We start from the raw sequence: 17,900 nt of genomic DNA on the forward strand, positions 1-17,900 counted from the left end.
TTCTCAAAATATTTCAATTTCAAATAGTTTGTAATTAAGTAACCGTGGTTCTATCGAAAAACCTCGGAAATAATTTAATTTCACTAATGAATAGTCTATTTGATCGTAATTGATGTATTTTTTCAATCACGGCTATGACGTTGATCATTGTTTCAACATGGCGACATTCCTTTTTATGAAAACAAAAAATCAGGCGATAAGTAGCTCAATGGCTTTTGTGATAACCTTAATAGTTCTCCTTGGTTACTTCATGACCGTTTTAACTTGTTATAAAACTTTGTCATGATTACACTCCCCTACAACAGATGGCCTTCGGTTCGATAACATGCAGCTGAGGCGGGAAGCACTTTTTCATCCTACGGGCAACGATGGCAAATCTGTGGAAATAAAAGCTCTCAGCGGATTTGCGGATCTGTATAAGAAATCCACGAATGCTAGTAATTTCCTGAAATTAGTGAATCTACGAATATATGGAATATTACCCATTCGTATAGTGGGTGTAATTTGTAGGAATCTAATATGTGTATGTTACAATGGCGAATTCTTTAACCAGGAGGACATGTGCTTGAGGAAAAATGCAAAAAATATTTCCTCCTTCACTTTTTTAGAAACCGGAAACTCGAAATCGTCGTGAATTAAAATGAATCTTTTCACGAAAAGCCGCAATCCAATTAAGTGCATATATTTAACAGCATTTCATATTTGAACCGGTGCCAGCAAAAGTGGTCCATAAACCATTTTTGTCGATTTTGTGTTTCCACACCAACGGCTTCTATTAGCAAAGATCTGGTAAGGGAATGACGAAAAAGTGATTTTTGACAACTAAATCTGGAGATATGCGATTTTTAATTTCTGGTATATATCACAATGGCAATTTCGTTGACAGGAAATGTGGTACATGTACAGTTCTACCCACTAAAATCAGCTTATTAAAAAGAAAATTTAACAACAAAGATGTTCCTACAACAGATTTTAACTCTATTTTAAATTTCAAAATGGTTTACTGCCGTTTAAAATAATTTTATAAATGAACATGTACCACTTTTACTGGCAACGATTTTCGGTTTCTGATGCATTTTGTTCCCATTAATAGTGGTACATGCAAGATGAATACACAGCTAGGTGTTTCAATCTGTCCAATTTATGGACGAGAAGAAGGCGGGGGTGAACAATTCATTTTCGGTGCAAAACATAAACAAACTAGTATGGCTCTCCCATACTAAAATCCAAGATGGCTGAATCGTGAATTTGGCAGATTGGAACACCTGGTGGTGTATTCATCTTGGGTACATGTGCATTTTGTTCAAACAAAGTTTAAATTTGTCAAGAAACTTCGCATATTTCTCATTACTACCTTTAGGCACACCAGTCATAACACGTTGGTACAGTTGAATTGCAGAAAATAGCTAATTCGAATTTTATTTTTGAGGTTTTTGGAAAAATGCGTCTCCTGTAAAATTTACTCAATGTAACATGTACCACTTTCGCTGGCACCGGTTCAGTTATGTGTCTCATTTCTCAAATCAATATCAAAACATAAGAGTTACAGTTGAATAATTTTCAAATAACCCTGCTCACAGAACATAATTAATATTGACAGAAATCTAATTGTTTTTGACAAACCTTAATTGATATTATTGGATAACACCGGAGATTCTTAAGACCAGGGGATTTTTTACCTGTCCCTTTTTAGTTTTTTGTTTTTGGGATATGAGAAGCATCTTAAGTTTATCAGAAACACATGTCACTCACACTATGTCGGTAAAAATATGCTAACCTCATTATGCATCTCATTGCATGAATCATGTATTAGTTATACAGCAACACTGCTTTCCAAATTCAACATGGCGAATAGATCGAGTTACGTTGAGTTGTTTTAAAGCAATGACCCAAACTGGTTTTATGACGCATTTGAAAGCAGTAATAAAACTATTATTAAAACTTCAAAGCTAGCAAAAAGTTTAGTTTTAAAACATGGTTTATAAGAGTTTTATGGATATCTCAAGAGTGATATAAAACCTTTGTTTGTTAACATGGTTTATGATCACCATAAAACAATAGGCTTTAATTATTCCCACAATATAACCTTCTTAAAATTCATATAAAACCCAACGGTCACATAATTGTTACTTGGGATTAGTTTTATCACTTCGCGTTCTCCAACACTAGCCGGCGTGATCAGCATCATCACCAGCATCATTTCTGATACGCGAGGTAGATTTTTTTCACTTCGCGTTCTCCTGGACTAGCTGCCGTCCCGCGATCGATTCCGCATTCATATTGTATATCACAAAAATATCACCAAATTTAAATTTGAATCTTGGAAACACTGAAGACGTTTTGTAGAAGAAAACTACATACGTATTTGTCGACAAAGAATGGGGTTATGTAGTAAGCGTTTATAGTAAAATTTGTATAACCTAAAGTTTTGAAAACAACTTTACGGTTTTGTTCAGCGGCGCAGCCAAAATTTTTGATAAAATAAGGTCTGGTATAAGTATAAATTTATTTCGAAATTCCGCGGAATTCTGTTAAATTTCGTTGGAAGCTAGTTTTTTCTAGCGATTTTTTTGCAATTTTACGAAACGGATCGAAATCAAGAAATCAGATTTTGCCATGTTAAAATTTCGCGAAATTTCGTTTCGAACCACCTGAAACGAAATTTTTCGAATTACCGCATATGCTTATTCTATACGCGTTTTTGGTTTAAACGAATTATATTTTGGTCATAACATCCAAGACCAGGCCAATTGCGGTCAGGCCAATTTACAACAGAAAACAATGGGAAAATATTCCCAGCCGAAAGCAATTTGTTGTGAGTAAATCGGTTGAGGGTAAGTGCCCAAAAAGTGAGCTAGACTGTTTTGACACACACATAGACATCATCTCATTTCGTCGAACTGAGGCGATTGGTATAGGGCTTTCTATAAAAAGTTTTATTTTGGAGCAAATATATAGTAGGAGTCATTCTCTAGAACTACTTAAAAAAATTATGTTTGCCGGACAGAATTATTTTTCCAAGAGTGTTCAGCTCGAAATACTCCTAGTATTTCCGAAAACGATTTTTTTCATGTTGTATTGTTGTTGTTTTGTTGTTTTCATATTGTTTTGTATGGAAGTAAATAATTCTTCCCTAAAAATCCTGTTCTAGTCAACTCAGAGTTGTGTGTCGCTGCAATGTCAAGTTCGAAAGTTAGATTTGGACCCATGAATGGCTGGCCGTGGTTAATTACGCTTATATCTAGCATTTTGATATGATCCTCTTCAGTGGCCAGAAAATTGGTCTGCAAAAAACATTTTAGTGTTTCCGTTTGCTCAGGATAATGTTTTTTGCTATTTTTGTGCGAGTGAGTAAATTTATGTTAAGGTAACATGAATCAATATTCATCAGATTTCTAACAACGTGGTAAGCTGGAGAGGGTATTAAAAATCCTAAAATATGGTATAAATGTTTCTAGGGTAACCTCACTTTTATGTTTATAAATTGTGATTGTTCTAGAAAACATCTCGTGGGGTAGGATGGACGACTTTTGTGAGATGAAAACTTAGTGAATACCAATCGACACATTTTTTACCGATTCCCCAATAAAAGCAGCATTGAAAAAAGAGAAAATGCTCGAGAAAATTATATCAAATGTAAGTTTACTCTGGCAGAGGAAGTGAAAATAGCGAAAGTTGTAAAAAGTTCACGAAAATGTTTTAAAAAGACTACAAAGTAAAGAGTTAAGATTTTTTTTACGTGCCTAAATATTACAAAACTATAAACACTACTTTTTTCCCACATTGCCCACTGATTGATTTAACGTGTTTCACTTGTTTTAACATACTCGGCCACCCAACCTAGCCCTGGGGTTGGTTGACCAAATTTGTTCGCTGAATTTGTTTTGTTATAACTTTTTCCTCAATTTGTGTTCATCGATGAAAATATGTCACAAATGTGCTCAAGACTTGTATATTTATTACAGTGAAAACCATTTTTTGAAAAGACGAGCCAGAATTAATACATACATTTCGAAAGCAAAACTCAGCTAACCAGCCCCGGTCTCCCCTACTAATCTTTCAATACAACAGTTTTCGGAATGATGTGTGTTCAAAATTTAGGCCAAATGTCCACAATACCTGATAGCCTATATGTCAAATGATCTAATGCCAATTGACTTTTTGATGAATGACTTATAAACACCTATGCCTTAACCCAAGATACCCAATGACATTATGCAAAAATATATTATTGCAAACGACTTTATTTCAAACACCGGAATTTCTATTTCAGGAAAAATCTGGATGTTTCCAATTCATGAGAAAACACTCTTGTATCTTGATTTCTTCTGCCGGTTTCAAAAATACTAAATCAGGTTTTAAATAAAATTGGTTCAGTTTTTACAAATAGTTCCATGGTACCTGTATTGCAACAGTAAATCTCATAAAGAAATCCTAAAATAATTCAATTCATTCTATTCTACTTTGTGAACGCATGAATGAACAACGCATTTGCTTGGATTTCTGTGTAAATGCCAGTCAGTCATATCCCCGCAGGATATTTTTGGCTCGACTCGACTCGCCAACGTTGTAATATGCTGAAGTTGTGTTATTATTATCACGTACTGTTATTCCAAATCATGTCACGCTAGCATCGGAAACCGCACGAGAGCGCATATTTTCTCTACCAAGAAACTAAAAAAACAACAAACGACCTTCCTCGACTTGAGTGGCGGTTCAATTTATGCGTGAAACAAAAACATATAGATTTGGATCGTGTGCGCGTGTGGGGATGAAATTTCTCCCCAGGGAACCGTCCTCGTCGTGCCAGCCGTCCATTAAGGAAGCGACTGTTTTCCAGTGTGTGTGATGGTATGTGGAAAACTGAGCGCCATTTTTGGATTGTGGCTCCCCATTCCCCAACACGCAGACTGGGAGAATCCGCTGTCACCGCCAAGTCATCGATTCTGGTGGGGATGATGAACACAGTCCGAATCGTGCGACAATGGAAAGCTTTATTTTCTTAAGGGAGAGAAAAGATTGATCGATGACAGCATTGGTCCTTGAGCGAAACATTTGTCGAAAATGCATGGCTTTTATGCTGCTTGGATACCGGCGGTGTTCGATTTGTTTTTGAAGCTGACCGCAGAGGGGGGTCGTAAATATTTAATGGGTTTGCCGATATTACGACGTCACTGTGACAAGGACCAATCAGGCGGCGAAGGATCAGCGGTCATGCGCACCAAACCGGCATGCTACTGGAGATGAAAAGGGTCGCCGCAGGACGATGTGGGGTGGAAATGGTGAGAGTTTCGGTGGTGAAATTGGGCCAGGATAACGATTGCTCAATCTCTCGCTCTCACTCGGGTGGCACTCTCGTCGGGTACGGACGATTTGGGGGGTTTGTGAGCCCAAGAATTCCTAGCACCTGGCTAGAATGTTTTTACGTTTGCTGCGACCAGGTCGAACGGTCCTCTCGTCGTCGTGCGGCTGCAGCGCCAACTGAGGAGTATTCCTCACCCACACCACCCGTTAGCCAGAACAGAGAAAAAGGCTAACAGTAAAAGTGTTACAAATTGTGATTTTTTAGTTTGCTGTTGAAGGAGTTCACGGTTATCTAACATCTAGTTAAAAAGTTTTAATTATATCGTATTAAGAAGTTATCGGGAAATCCATTTCGGTACCAATCGATGAAGGTAGAAAAATTCTGAAGAAAATCGATTCAAGACATCTAGTTTTCAGTGTCGGATTAAGTGATGGGCTTGGAGTGAAAATCTGAAATTAGTGAATCAGTAAAAGTCTATTTCGATCGGTAAAAAAAAGGAATTTATCACGGTTGGATTAGTAAGTGATTACTGTGAAAAGTGCCCTCAAGTGATTATCAGCCCAATATACCCGTGGATATATTCTTGGCTTAGTAAGGGCAAGCCCTCGGCAAGGCAGGGACAGTGGCGTCGTCATCTGAGGGAAACGGTGCGGGTGAATCATCCGCCCTGTTCTCGAAGCTAGGAAGTTCACTTTTTGGGGCCACCAATTCACCCCAGAAGGTCGTTACTAACATCCGTGGATTCCTTTCCAATCGGCTGACAGGAGTGTCCATCCCTGATACAGGTAGGAAATTCTTAACAGGCACAATTATCCTCCTTGAACAATCCCGAGTTTCATCCCTCTCGAGTTTCACACCGGAGAAGGAGGTCACCCCGACCTCACTAAATTCAATAAGCGACAACGAGTCAATTATGTAATTAGACCTAATTCAATCTTCGTCATAAATTGTCTTTGTCTTGGCAACCGTAAAAGGGGAAAAGCAACGTCAGAAGAGATGTAATTTGATTAAACTGGTGGCTTTTGATATTTATTTAGCCATGAATTATTTGGCATTTTGGAAAACTTTCCTTTAACAGACATCGATGTTACCCACGGATAAGTTATTTGCTATTCAATGTTGATGCTTCGCATTACAAAATCCATAATTTCTAAAATAGGAATTGTAATATCGTTCGATTTTTGGAACAATTTTTGAAATTTTCCATTGGAGCCATGGAAAAACAAAATGGCGTCGATTTCGCTAATATTCCTCCTGCCCCAAAAGGCTCCCCAGTAGATTCTCATATTTTCAACAATCCAGACCGACAACTCTCCCCAATTGGACGTGGATGTGTGTGCCCCAAACCACCATATTGGAACTCAAATCAAAAGAGAAAGCCGTCGTGGTGAAAATCGCCCCCCGAATAAATCTCTCTCAAACCCCGACCCCGGACTCAGTCCCCACCAAATTCCAGAACATGCACTCACACAATCCAACGTCGCGTCGGCAAATCCTAGAACCAAGTCAAATGTTTCTAATACACAAGAATTTTGTATGGCGTTACATAACCACCCACCCCTAAGCAGCCTTTGGCGACCATCATTGTCTTTCCCCACTCGCCTACTTTGACTGCCTTGCCTGACGAGTTTTGTGAATGAACTCCACAATGTATCGAAGATGGTTGTTGTTGTTGTTGGGCGCCATGTAATCCTTCTCGCCTGGCTCCCACTCGCACATTTTCCTCACTGGGTTGCATGGCGATGGAGACCCAAGACCCGAAAGGATCGATACCGAAGGCGGTGGTGACCCACACGCTCTCGGACGGGTTTCCCTTTACAGAGAAACACGAGGAACAACAAACTTACTTCGGTGCTCGCTCAACCGGATGTGTCGGATGGAATCGACCCGTTTTCTGGGAAGGACTGGGCCAGCGTTCTGAGTATTTTGAAGAACGATGGGCAATCAAATTATCCGAGTCTGTCAAATAAGTAGCGCATTAGTATAATGCGAATCATCTCTGCCTTGTCTTTGATGTTTTGTGGGGGTGGTGGTTATGATTGGCTTTCACTTGAGTTCTTGTCTTCATTAGTAATTCCAAAGTGTGTTAATTCTAAATGGCACATTATGCATCTAGTTTTAACTTTTGCTGTGCAAACTGGGGTAATATGCACCACCGGGGCAAAACGACCTCTAGACGTTTTAGTGGTGATCCAGACCTATTTCCAGAAATGTTCACTGCTGTTTTGGAAGTTTGAGATCTGAACTACATGCGCTGTAGTAAAGAACTCTCAAAAACTTGCCGCGAATATTTTCAAAAATCCCAAAGGGTCGTTTTGCTTCGGGGGTGCATATTACCCAAGTTTCCTCTACCAAATAGGCTAAGTGATCGCTCAAGAATAGTTTTAGACAGCTACAAGTCAATCTACTAAGTTTGGCTAATTTAAAAGATGATCGAAAACAAACATTCATATCACTCGTAAAATTCTCATCGTTCACTGATTTACTGGTCAATTTAAATAATCATTGGCCAAATCGATCACTCGTGGCGCGCGCATCTGATTTGCTCGAGTTTGACGTTTGCTCACTACCGCCATCTGATTCGTGATTTGCCCAACATAGTGAAAACAACAGATGTCTTTAGTGTTTGTACGACGATGAATTTGATGAGTGAATGTTCAATGAGTTATGTCTGTTTGTCTGTGAGATGACTGTACGTGCTTGACGGGAAAATCAGTCCCATCTTTCTTCAATAAAAATCTGACGTCTCCACTTTTACAATTCGATGATATGGGCATTGTTTCAGTTTTTACAATAATAAAGCTATTAAACAATGTTTCAGTACAGAGGCGAAATCAAGCTAATGAAATTCAAAAAAGCTGAGTGTCATTGTATTTAAATAATAGGACATATTGCGAGAACAGAGAAAACTTCTAATTTTGCGGAGCAAATAAGAAGAAGAAGACTGAGTGTCGGGCTCGGGAGCTTCAAATGACATGCACTGTGCGAAAAGTGTTGATATTCCTTGATATCAAGAATATTCGAGAAGTCTAAAATGTTTTAAAATCGCATAAATACATTCCGAAATGCCTTGAAGTACTATAAAACTTATTTAAAATATATAGCGGCATGTAACACTCGTTTAATGTTACATATTTTGTTTGATTTCACTAATCAACATTCACGCCGAAAAAATCAATCAACATTATTTTCCGTGCATCAAGTGATTTGACGTTTGCGGAACAACATTCCGACGGTCGACCGTCGGACCCTCGTTCGAATTTTTCTATCTTCTCTAAGGTGACCAGACAGTCCCACATTTTCGCCATTTGTCCCGCGCTGAAAAGAGTCCCGCGAAATGTCCCACGTTTCACTTATTTCAAGATAATGTCCCGCGAAATAAAGAAATATTTAATAAATAGCAGTAATTAAGTGAACGTTCTTCAAGAACTTATAAGATTTTGGAAATTTATTATATTGATCAGTGGCGCCGGGAGTGGGTGGGACAGGTAGGACATGTCCTACGCATGAATTTTCCTGGGTGGGACAGACAAAGCATTGTCCTACCCATGATTCTGGTAAGAACATATGGAGTCATTGGATGGCAAAAATTTGTGTGTTAGCAGAAGATGATTTTGAAGTTAATCAGAGTCCAAACAATAATCATAGATGTTTTTGGTATCCTGAAGCAATAGACTACTGACTGATTGTTGTTTAGGACTTTAGGCACTTTAAAATCCCTAAAGCGCTCAAAGATGTCTATGTTTTACAGAGGTGAAATAGAAGTTGCTGAAATCTGCAAATGCGATTAGTTAAATATTTTAGACTTTATGATTAAGCACGATTGAATGGATTATTCAAAGCCCACGGAAAAAGTCTTCTTCAAACCTCAAAAGGTCTATTGAAATCTGAGGAACCAGAAACATACCGAGGACCGCTCTTAAAGGGTTCTGAGTTCCGAAAACAGATTCTTCGAGACGAGCCAGCCTCGGGCTGAAAGTCTCGGTAATCTATATCAGCGGTTCTCAACCTGGGGTACATGTACCCCTGGGGGTACCTTCGCTGGCCCCAGGGGGTACCTCAGACAAGAATGAGTAGTGGCGGCTCTACAGTCGCATCTCCACATCTCGATAATGACCATCGATATAAGGAGAGGAAGGAAATTTGAAAGAGGTACTAGATCGATAAAAGCTCGTTGCAATGAAAAACGATAACAAAACAAATGTCATCTCTTGTTTTTGTTGTGTTTGTTATTGTCAAAAACTGGTCTAGTAGTCTAGAAATTCGAATATATCGACATAGGAAGTGAGAATCCTGAACAAAATATGACCAGAAGATATCGAGATAGAGAAGTTCGCGAGATGTAGAAAGCCCAAATGTATGTAGATTGAAGGAACCGATAAAACCATCGACATAGGGAGAGACATCGAGAAGTAGAACATTGTGATGTAGAGAGTCGACTGTATTACAATTCCAATCAAACTTATTGATAAAGTTTGATAATTGTGATTTTTTATATTTCAAGTCTTGTACATAATATGCATGACGATGAGTAAATCAAAGCCTATTGAATCCTGCCCTCCAAAACGAGCACAGTGTATAAAGGGCGATAAAAAGATCAAAAGGACAAAACGTTGAATGAACAAATTAAAAAAAAAACTTCAATGCAGTCAATCTATTCGCTTCTGAACTAAAATCTAGAGTCTGATGGTACGAAAGTCTCCATTTGAGAGGCATGGATGTTTTTTTTCGAAAAGTACAGTTGCTTCGTTGCAAGAGAATTAGAAGAATCGTTCTACGCTTCTCGGAAGCCTTCAAGAGCCTTTTTCAAAAAGCTTGGAGACTACTTTCAAGAGGTCCAGTAGCTTAGAAACGTACTTTCAAGATACTTAGAGGCCTTTAAAGAGGCTCGAAATCCGCTTTCAAGAGACTCTGAAGCCTCCCTTCAAGAGGCTCGGAAGCCTTTTCTCAAGAGGATCAGAAGCCTCCTATTAAGAGGCTCTGAAGTCCCCTTTTCAGGGCTCGAAAGCCGGCTTCAAAGAGGCTCGGAGGCCTCCCTTTAACAGGCTTGGAAGACTCCCTTTAAGAGGCTTGGAATCCTTCCTTCAAGAGGCTCGGAAGCCTCCATTCAAGAGGCTTGGAAGCTTATCTTGAAGAGGCTAGGAATTCTTTTTCCAGAACTGTTTCCCAAATTGGCATTTCCTATTTGTCCTACCCACGACTCGGAACGTGGATGCGCCTCTGATATTGATTAATGATTTTCGATTTTCGTCACATACAAAAAAAGATATTTTAGTTACTAGATAAAGATTGTCGCTTCGGTTCCCTTTGTTCTGCTGTCCGAAACATTTGTGGTACATACCTGTCAAATCGTATGGATTTTTCTTCTTTGACATTTAGCTCCCCTATCCTCGCCAGCGAAAGATGTTCCTGACAGCGACGACAGCGACTATCTTTATCTAGTAACTATAATATCTTTTCATACAAAGCATCGCTCCGGAGGCTTGATGAGTGGTCTTTCACCCAACGCCACGGCCACACTCGCATGTTGTTTAAACCTTTTTTCTGCGTCCAAATTATATTTCTTACATCTTAAATAAAATTATCATCAGTCACAAACAAATTTGTTTAGCTCTTCCTTACTCTGTTTGTTACTAATGATAATTTTATTTAAGATGTAAGAAATATAATTTGAGCACAGAAAAGAGGTTTCTCCAAGGGTTTCTCATATTTTCATCAACGTCATTTATATATTTCCGTCTCCCACAAAATTATAACTGTGGTAGTGCAACGCTGAGCGGCAGCACAAGCACTCACTTAAAACACGTGTTTGTTGGCTTGTTCCAATTTTATTTCGTCCTAAACTCTAGCGAGTTTGAGGAATTTCGACAAGCCTGCTTTGGTGTATTCTAGTGATCCTAGTCAAATCCTCATGTACACGAGAACGAGGATAGATATTTAATTGGATACCTACTAAAATAACTATAATAAGTGAAATGGAAGATTTGAAAGTGAAGAACTGAAATCATTTCAAAATTCACAGAAATAATAAATTTTTGAGATTTTTCGGCTTTACAGTCTAATTTTTAAATTTTGTCCAGAAAAATTGCTCTTTGTAACGAAACGCCTACCATACTTAACAAAAGGCGATCAATTCTTTTCTCCTGTTCAAATAAATCAGACTGCATAGCCGTCAAATACCGAAAATCAACACTACAGTCAGTTGTAGTCAACAAATAGAAATAATAAGAAAGATAACAGTGCTCCTTTGGCACAGATTCTGACAGTATTCAATGCTCGATTGGCTCAAGATCTTTGAATGTAGGATCCCTAGCTCAACAATTTCAACTCACATCGTGTTCGTATGTTGTTATTATTTCAGTAAAAACTACACATGAAATCTGAGCAAGTTCGACGAATTTTCAGTCTCGGATCTTTTTTTGTTTCAAAGCTTATGGCAAAATATGATAAATCGTCTGTCAGTTTGCGGGGAATAATAAAAAATTTAATTTTAGGTTTAAACCTAAGAAGATGTAGGCATTTCTAGCAAATTTGAGCGCTCTGCCTAATTGCATAAAACGAATAATACGATCACTTTGAATGTTAGCCAAATGAATCATGCAAACAATACAAATAAGTTTAACCATCAGGAACTCGCACCGTTGTAAAAAGTTGAATAGATTCATTCACAACAGAGGTGGGATTGTGTGATTGATCCAGGGCCAAGCGAGTCCCAGAGGGGTTTATCAAATTTTAAAGTTTTGACTTAAGCACATTTTTGAATAAAAACAAGGATTTAAGAAATTTTGTCCCGCGGTGGCACAAAATATATCTGGTCACATTAATCTTCTCGCAATATTCTCCCTGAAACGATTCCTTTCCTATTTACATTTTTTAGGTAGATGCATATCTTTTTTTATTTATGTTAATTGTGTTCAGTCTGTATTTATTTGGAAGAGGTTCTACTTCTTCTATGTAGATTAGTTTTGAACTGAAAAATTCTCGAAAAAATTACAATGAAATCAGAAAAAGACCACAACCCATCGGCCGAAACACCGGATATGTAAAACACCATCGTCCTGATTCTTCAGACTGAGAAACCCAACTTCCGATTATTAAATCTTATTCGGTCGAAAAACACCCTACTAGTTATGCACATACTGGAAGAAATTCTTGGAAATATTTTATGAACTTTTAGGGAATTGTAAAGTTGTAACTGTTTTCAGTGTTTTGTCATTTAAGTGTCAAAAAATGTAAAAGATGCTCTAGGCTCTATACAGATTTGATATTGTCTCTTGTACAGATTTAATATTGTCTATCCGGAATAAATTCATACCGCTTTTTATACCGAAGTTGGATTTTACAGGCAACTTTCTGCAACCAGATACAGGCACCTTTCCCAACTTCGGAAGTAGTGCGCTGGATTCACCTAAAGATGCGCTTAACAACGCATCAATTAGTTTGACAAATAAAACTTCGGAAGAAAGTTCGGTTCGGAAATCCCGACTTCCGAATTCTAACTTGGTGCTACGCCGACAATAATGCGCATTTTCAATCACTAATAGCAACGAAACCAAAGTAAGAATCTAACGAGAAGATTTAACTTCTCGCTGACGGCCCCCTTTTAGTCAAACGGCCGCAAAAAATGTAATTCGCCCAAAAACATCGTTCGGTTATGGTGGTGCGAACTCCACTTCGATCCAACTGAATAATGCTTGGGATTGACCATCTATCTGCCGTAATCTGAAAAAGTGACGTATACGCCATTTTCCAAAAATAGTGTTAACGAATACTGCTCATCAAGCTCTTTAACAGAAGAATGAAAAGCATGTATGTTGTAAACTGGCGCTTACGTCACTTTTCCAGATTACGGCAGCTATTCTCGAAGTGCACGTTCCAGGAGCTCTCAAATATTGATCAATAACGGCACCGGCCAAATCCTTACAATCAATTCGGAAATGAAGGAAATGTAAGTTTGTGATTATTGTTGCTACCAGAGACCGAGAATACCTCTGCACCACCACTATAACCACTTCTGAATTTTTAAACAACTTACATAAAAAAATCTTCTGGTTAAATTTATAGATAAAATGCTGACAAAAGCTTGAATGAATTTCTTCAAGAAGACCAGAATGAGTTCCCGGAGAAACTTTCAGAGGAACACGCGGAGAATCTAATGAACTCCTGGAGGATTTTCTGGAAAAACTCTCTGAAAAATTTTCATTGGAGCACCTGAAGGATCTGACAATGGAATTTTCGGAAGAATTCTTGGATGAGCTCCCTGAGGAATTCTCGGAGGAATTCCATGAGGAACTCCCGGATGAACTCCCGGAGGCACACGATTGACAACTTTCGGATGAACCCCCGGAGGAACTTCTGAAGAAATTCTCGCAGTAACTCCCGGAGGAATTTCCAGACGAACTTTCGAAGGGATTCCCGAAGGCATATTCGGAATACCTTCTGGAGGAGTTTTTGGAGGAACTCTCAGAAGCGTTCCCAGTGGAGTTTGTGAAGGAATTCCTTGGAGGAACTTAAGGAAGAATTCTCGGAGGAAGTTCCGGAAGAAATCACGGAGGAAGTAAGTCCTGGAGGATGTCTCTGATGAATTTCTGAAAAAAAGTAAGTAGTTTTCCAGTAGGATATCCCTGATGTATTCCTAGAGGAGTTCCCGGATGCATTATTGAAGGAATTGCCTGGAAGATGTTATAGAGGAGTTTTCAAATGAATTCCCGAATGAAATCCTGAACAAATTTCTGAAAAAAAAAAATTCTTCAGATTCTACATTCCAACTAGAACATGGCCTGCATTTCATGGTATTCTATTACCATTTTATCAGATATTAATTGAAAACTTTTCTATGCCCGCCATTGCATGAGTATGTATCTTGTGTGGCAAGTACAATGGATACATTATGTCCAGTGTGTCGAGATAGTGTCCAACCCGAAAACATCCTAGACCGGACTGAGAATCAAATTCGCCATCTAGAGGTGTGCGCCGCCGCCGCTGCTGACAGTTTTTGGCACGCCGCCGCCACCGACATTTTTGCATCGGCGCGCCGCCGTTTAAAATTTGTCACTAATCTGATCTAATCTGTTTTTGACGCCGATTCAAATTTACAAGTCCACACAATATTTCATGGAAATTCCAAAAATTCAATGGAATTTCCGTAGAATTTTCGGATTTATATCCCCACATCACATCCCCACGCCTGAGATTTTTGGCCAAATATGCCATTTGATGACTAATTAAGACGTAACTGTGGAGCTCATTCGAAGGTCCACTTCTAGTACTGCATTCGGTCCCTCGGAAGTCGGAACCCAAGTTTGATGTTAAGTTTGTTTATTGTGATCACCCACATTTTTATTGACCTTCCATTGTAGTAGGCTATGACAACGAGTCATTGTTTCTAATTACTACTTACAGTGAAGTGCTTGCATTATACAAGTGACGCACTACTCATACCTTTGAGAACCTTTGTGCTCGATTGGAACAACCGATTTGACAGCAAACGCGCTGTTCCAATTTTGACACTGCGTCTCTTTGTTATTAATCCAGCCTCGTTACTTAAAGTTTGTTGTGATAGTGTCTAACAATCAAACTTTTTGTAATTTATCAAAGCATTCTAGAATAAAATGTGGAAATATTTGCGCAATTTCTTCAGGCTGAAAAGCATTTGAATGGAAACTGGAAGCTGTAAACTCCTGCAACTTTCACACTCCCTCTCAATTCGACAAGCTTCATTGGTCTTCAGTATAGACACTATAGGTTCCATAGACGAGCGCAGGCACGGTTGGGTCATTTCTATGAAGTGTGCTTTTACACTTTTTCACAGTATACCACTCGAATTTGAGGTCACACGCTCCGTTGGTTGGATTGCAATTGAGACGTCATGCTCATTTGGCTACACTAAATGACAGTTCGTTTGGTTACACTCACTTTCGCCTCAGATCTCCTATGGAACCTATAGTGTCTATACTGCCGTCATACGCATAGTTGTCCCATGTTTGCTGAAATTTCTTATATACATGGGACAGTTATACGTATGACGGCAGTATGTATAGTCTTCACTGGTAGTTTGTACTGTACTAGAGGTTGAGCTAGATGCGTCAAGAAATCAAAATGTAAACCGTTGTTAGTAAAAGAACCAACAGTACATGTGGACATGCCCAGACAAATCTGAGGCAAAATTAGGATTATTATACAAGAAAACATGGGGATTAGGTACCTTAATTGCATTCCAGCCTCCCAGCTTGGATCTTATTCTCGTCTTGAATTGAATCCGTGGAGTCTTCTCCCAGAGTTCTGGACGAATAATCAACTGCTTCAGAATGAACAGGACAGAATCCTGGTATCGAAATCCAACGATGTAAATCAATCCTTTTAGGGTCTGTTTCATTTGGAGAATTAAACTCAAAAGTGACAGTTCAAAAATTAAAAAATCACCCGGTCATAAGAATGCATTCTGGTGCTACCTAGCAATTCTAATTAAACATAGGTAGATGATAAATGATTCGATTCGCCATACAATTTCCAATTCTCTTTAGCAACTATAAGGAAGTATTAATTGTTCTGGATATTTTTGCAAAGCAAGGTAATCTCGAAGATGGTTATGTATTTTTTTTAGTCTAGTACTTCATGAACGTAAAACCATGAGTCAAATGTATGGGACATGAACTGCCGCTAACCGCAAGTCAAGCAAATCTGTATATGGGGCTCCATATACAGATGTGCTCGACATGCGGTTAGCGGCAGTGAACGTCTTATTTAATTTTTGATTTGACTGTATTAACGTTTTGGCTGAAGCCCATCTAGCCGGATTTTTTTGTCCGAAAATGCCATTTGGTAGTAATAAAGGACGTATGGCCGAAAATGTCGTTCAGCCGAACAGTTCCTTTGGCTAGTCATTTTGCCATAAATGCCGTTTGCATGAATAGATGTTTGGTAGATAGGACATTTTCTGGCCAAATGGCTTTTTCTGACAAAAGAACATTTTTACCGAACGGCATTTGCAACCAAATGATCTATTCGCTCAAATGACATTTTCGGCCAAACAATTTTTTCGGGCAAACGACATTTTTAGTCAAATGACCTGTTAGTGCAAATAGTTCTTTTGGCCAAACTACCCGCTTGGACGAATGTCCCTTTCGGCTGTACGTCGCTTTCGGCCAAATGACATTTCCGGCCAAACCATTTTCGAAATAATAACCATTTAAGACAAACGATTCAATAAAATTCAGCTAGATGACACGAAGGCCGAAATGGTCGATTGGTCGGGGTCGGGCAAATCCGGACCGATTTGCGATTTGGGAGTAACTTATTTAGTAAACAAACATTGTTTCTTGGATTCCATAGAATGCAACCGTTTTTCTCCAGAACTAATTCCCTTATCTGACAGTGGAAACATTATTCTGTCGGATGCATACCATGGTTTTCTCATGCAATGCTTGCTTTAGCAGAGAATTGCCTTCCAATGTTTGTTTACAAAATAATTTTCTCCCAAATCGCAAACCGGATCCGACATGACATTTTCAGCCAAACGGTTTTTTTCGTCAAACGACCTTTTTAGCCGACCCGTAACGCTGGGTAGACACCTTTGCGTGGTGTGTTACGATGTAAGATCTACTATAGTATATATAGTCACATTGTCAGCTACAGGCAAACGCTGACCCAACGAATACTTTCATCAGTATCCAACTCCGTGGTACTTATGAGGGTGTCGCTGAGTCAGGGGCCTCTCATTAAGTAAGTACTACATCAACCCTTCTTTCCCCTCCCAAGTTACGGTGAAGATGGGCGTGCCCAGGGGTAGTAATCCTCATGCTTTTGTTATTTTTGTTTAAGACTGGAATCAAGGATCTCTCCACTTCTTGATTTCTGATCACTAGTATCACTAGTGTCCAATCCACGAAATACACCTTAACAATGCTAAAACGACCATTTTAGACCATTTCTAACCGACCTGTCAAATGAAATTTTCAACCAAACCATTCTAGATCTAACAACCGTTTTGTTCATTTCGGCTAGATAACTTTCGACTTAATGTGTTATCTGGCCAAATGTCGTTCCGCCGAATGATTCCCGCACCATTTTCCTTGGAAATCCAAAGATTTTTTTAAATCCACATTTTGAACAATTTTCCGCAGAAACTCTGAAGAAAATTCTAGAGAATTCTTCGAGATAATTTCAGAGAGTTTGCCGTGAAAACTTTTTAGAGTTTTCCGTGGATGTTTCAAAGAAAGTTCTGTGTAAAGAAAATTATTTTGAGCTTTTTAGTGGAATGTCTTCACTTGTCATAAGACGAGTTTGTACAATCTGTGTCTGTGTAAATTTCAAACATTTCTGTGTAAATTTCAAACAAATTTCAACAGAAATTCCAAAGGTTTTTTGGTGGATATTCTAAACACTTTCCTGTAGAAATTTAGAATAATTTTCCGTGAGAACTATGAAAAATTTCTCATGTAAATTCTAAAGAATTTTCTGGGAAACTCCAAACAATTTTCTTTGGAAATTAAAATGGAAATTAAAATCCGAGAGTTAATATTTTGGAAAAACTATTTTTGAAAAAAAAATCTCAAAGAAACGAATGCAACTAGAAATACCACGCCAATTCACGCCG

General features: G+C 38.6%; 2 protein-coding genes across 2 annotated transcripts in view; both read left to right on the top strand.

The window, feature by feature from the left end:
• The first annotated feature begins 5,960 nt into the window (after window positions 1-5,960).
• LOC134204463 (vesicular acetylcholine transporter) overlaps window positions 5,961-17,900 on the top strand; it is a 74,193-nt gene continuing 62,253 nt past the window's right edge. Inside the window, exon 1 of the mRNA XM_062679289.1 lies at window positions 5,961-6,090. The gene's annotated coding sequence lies outside the window, so the exon portion shown is untranslated. The remainder of the gene's footprint in view (window positions 6,091-17,900) is intronic.
• The window catches only part of LOC134204473 (choline O-acetyltransferase), a 216,408-nt gene continuing 204,487 nt past the window's right edge, over window positions 5,980-17,900 (top strand). The window contains exon 1 of the mRNA XM_062679294.1: window positions 5,980-6,090. The gene's annotated coding sequence lies outside the window, so the exon portion shown is untranslated. The remainder of the gene's footprint in view (window positions 6,091-17,900) is intronic.

The sequence above is a fragment of the Armigeres subalbatus genome, chromosome 1 (assembly GCF_024139115.2).
Source record: "Armigeres subalbatus isolate Guangzhou_Male chromosome 1, GZ_Asu_2, whole genome shotgun sequence".
Classification (NCBI taxonomy): domain Eukaryota; kingdom Metazoa; phylum Arthropoda; class Insecta; order Diptera; family Culicidae; genus Armigeres; species Armigeres subalbatus.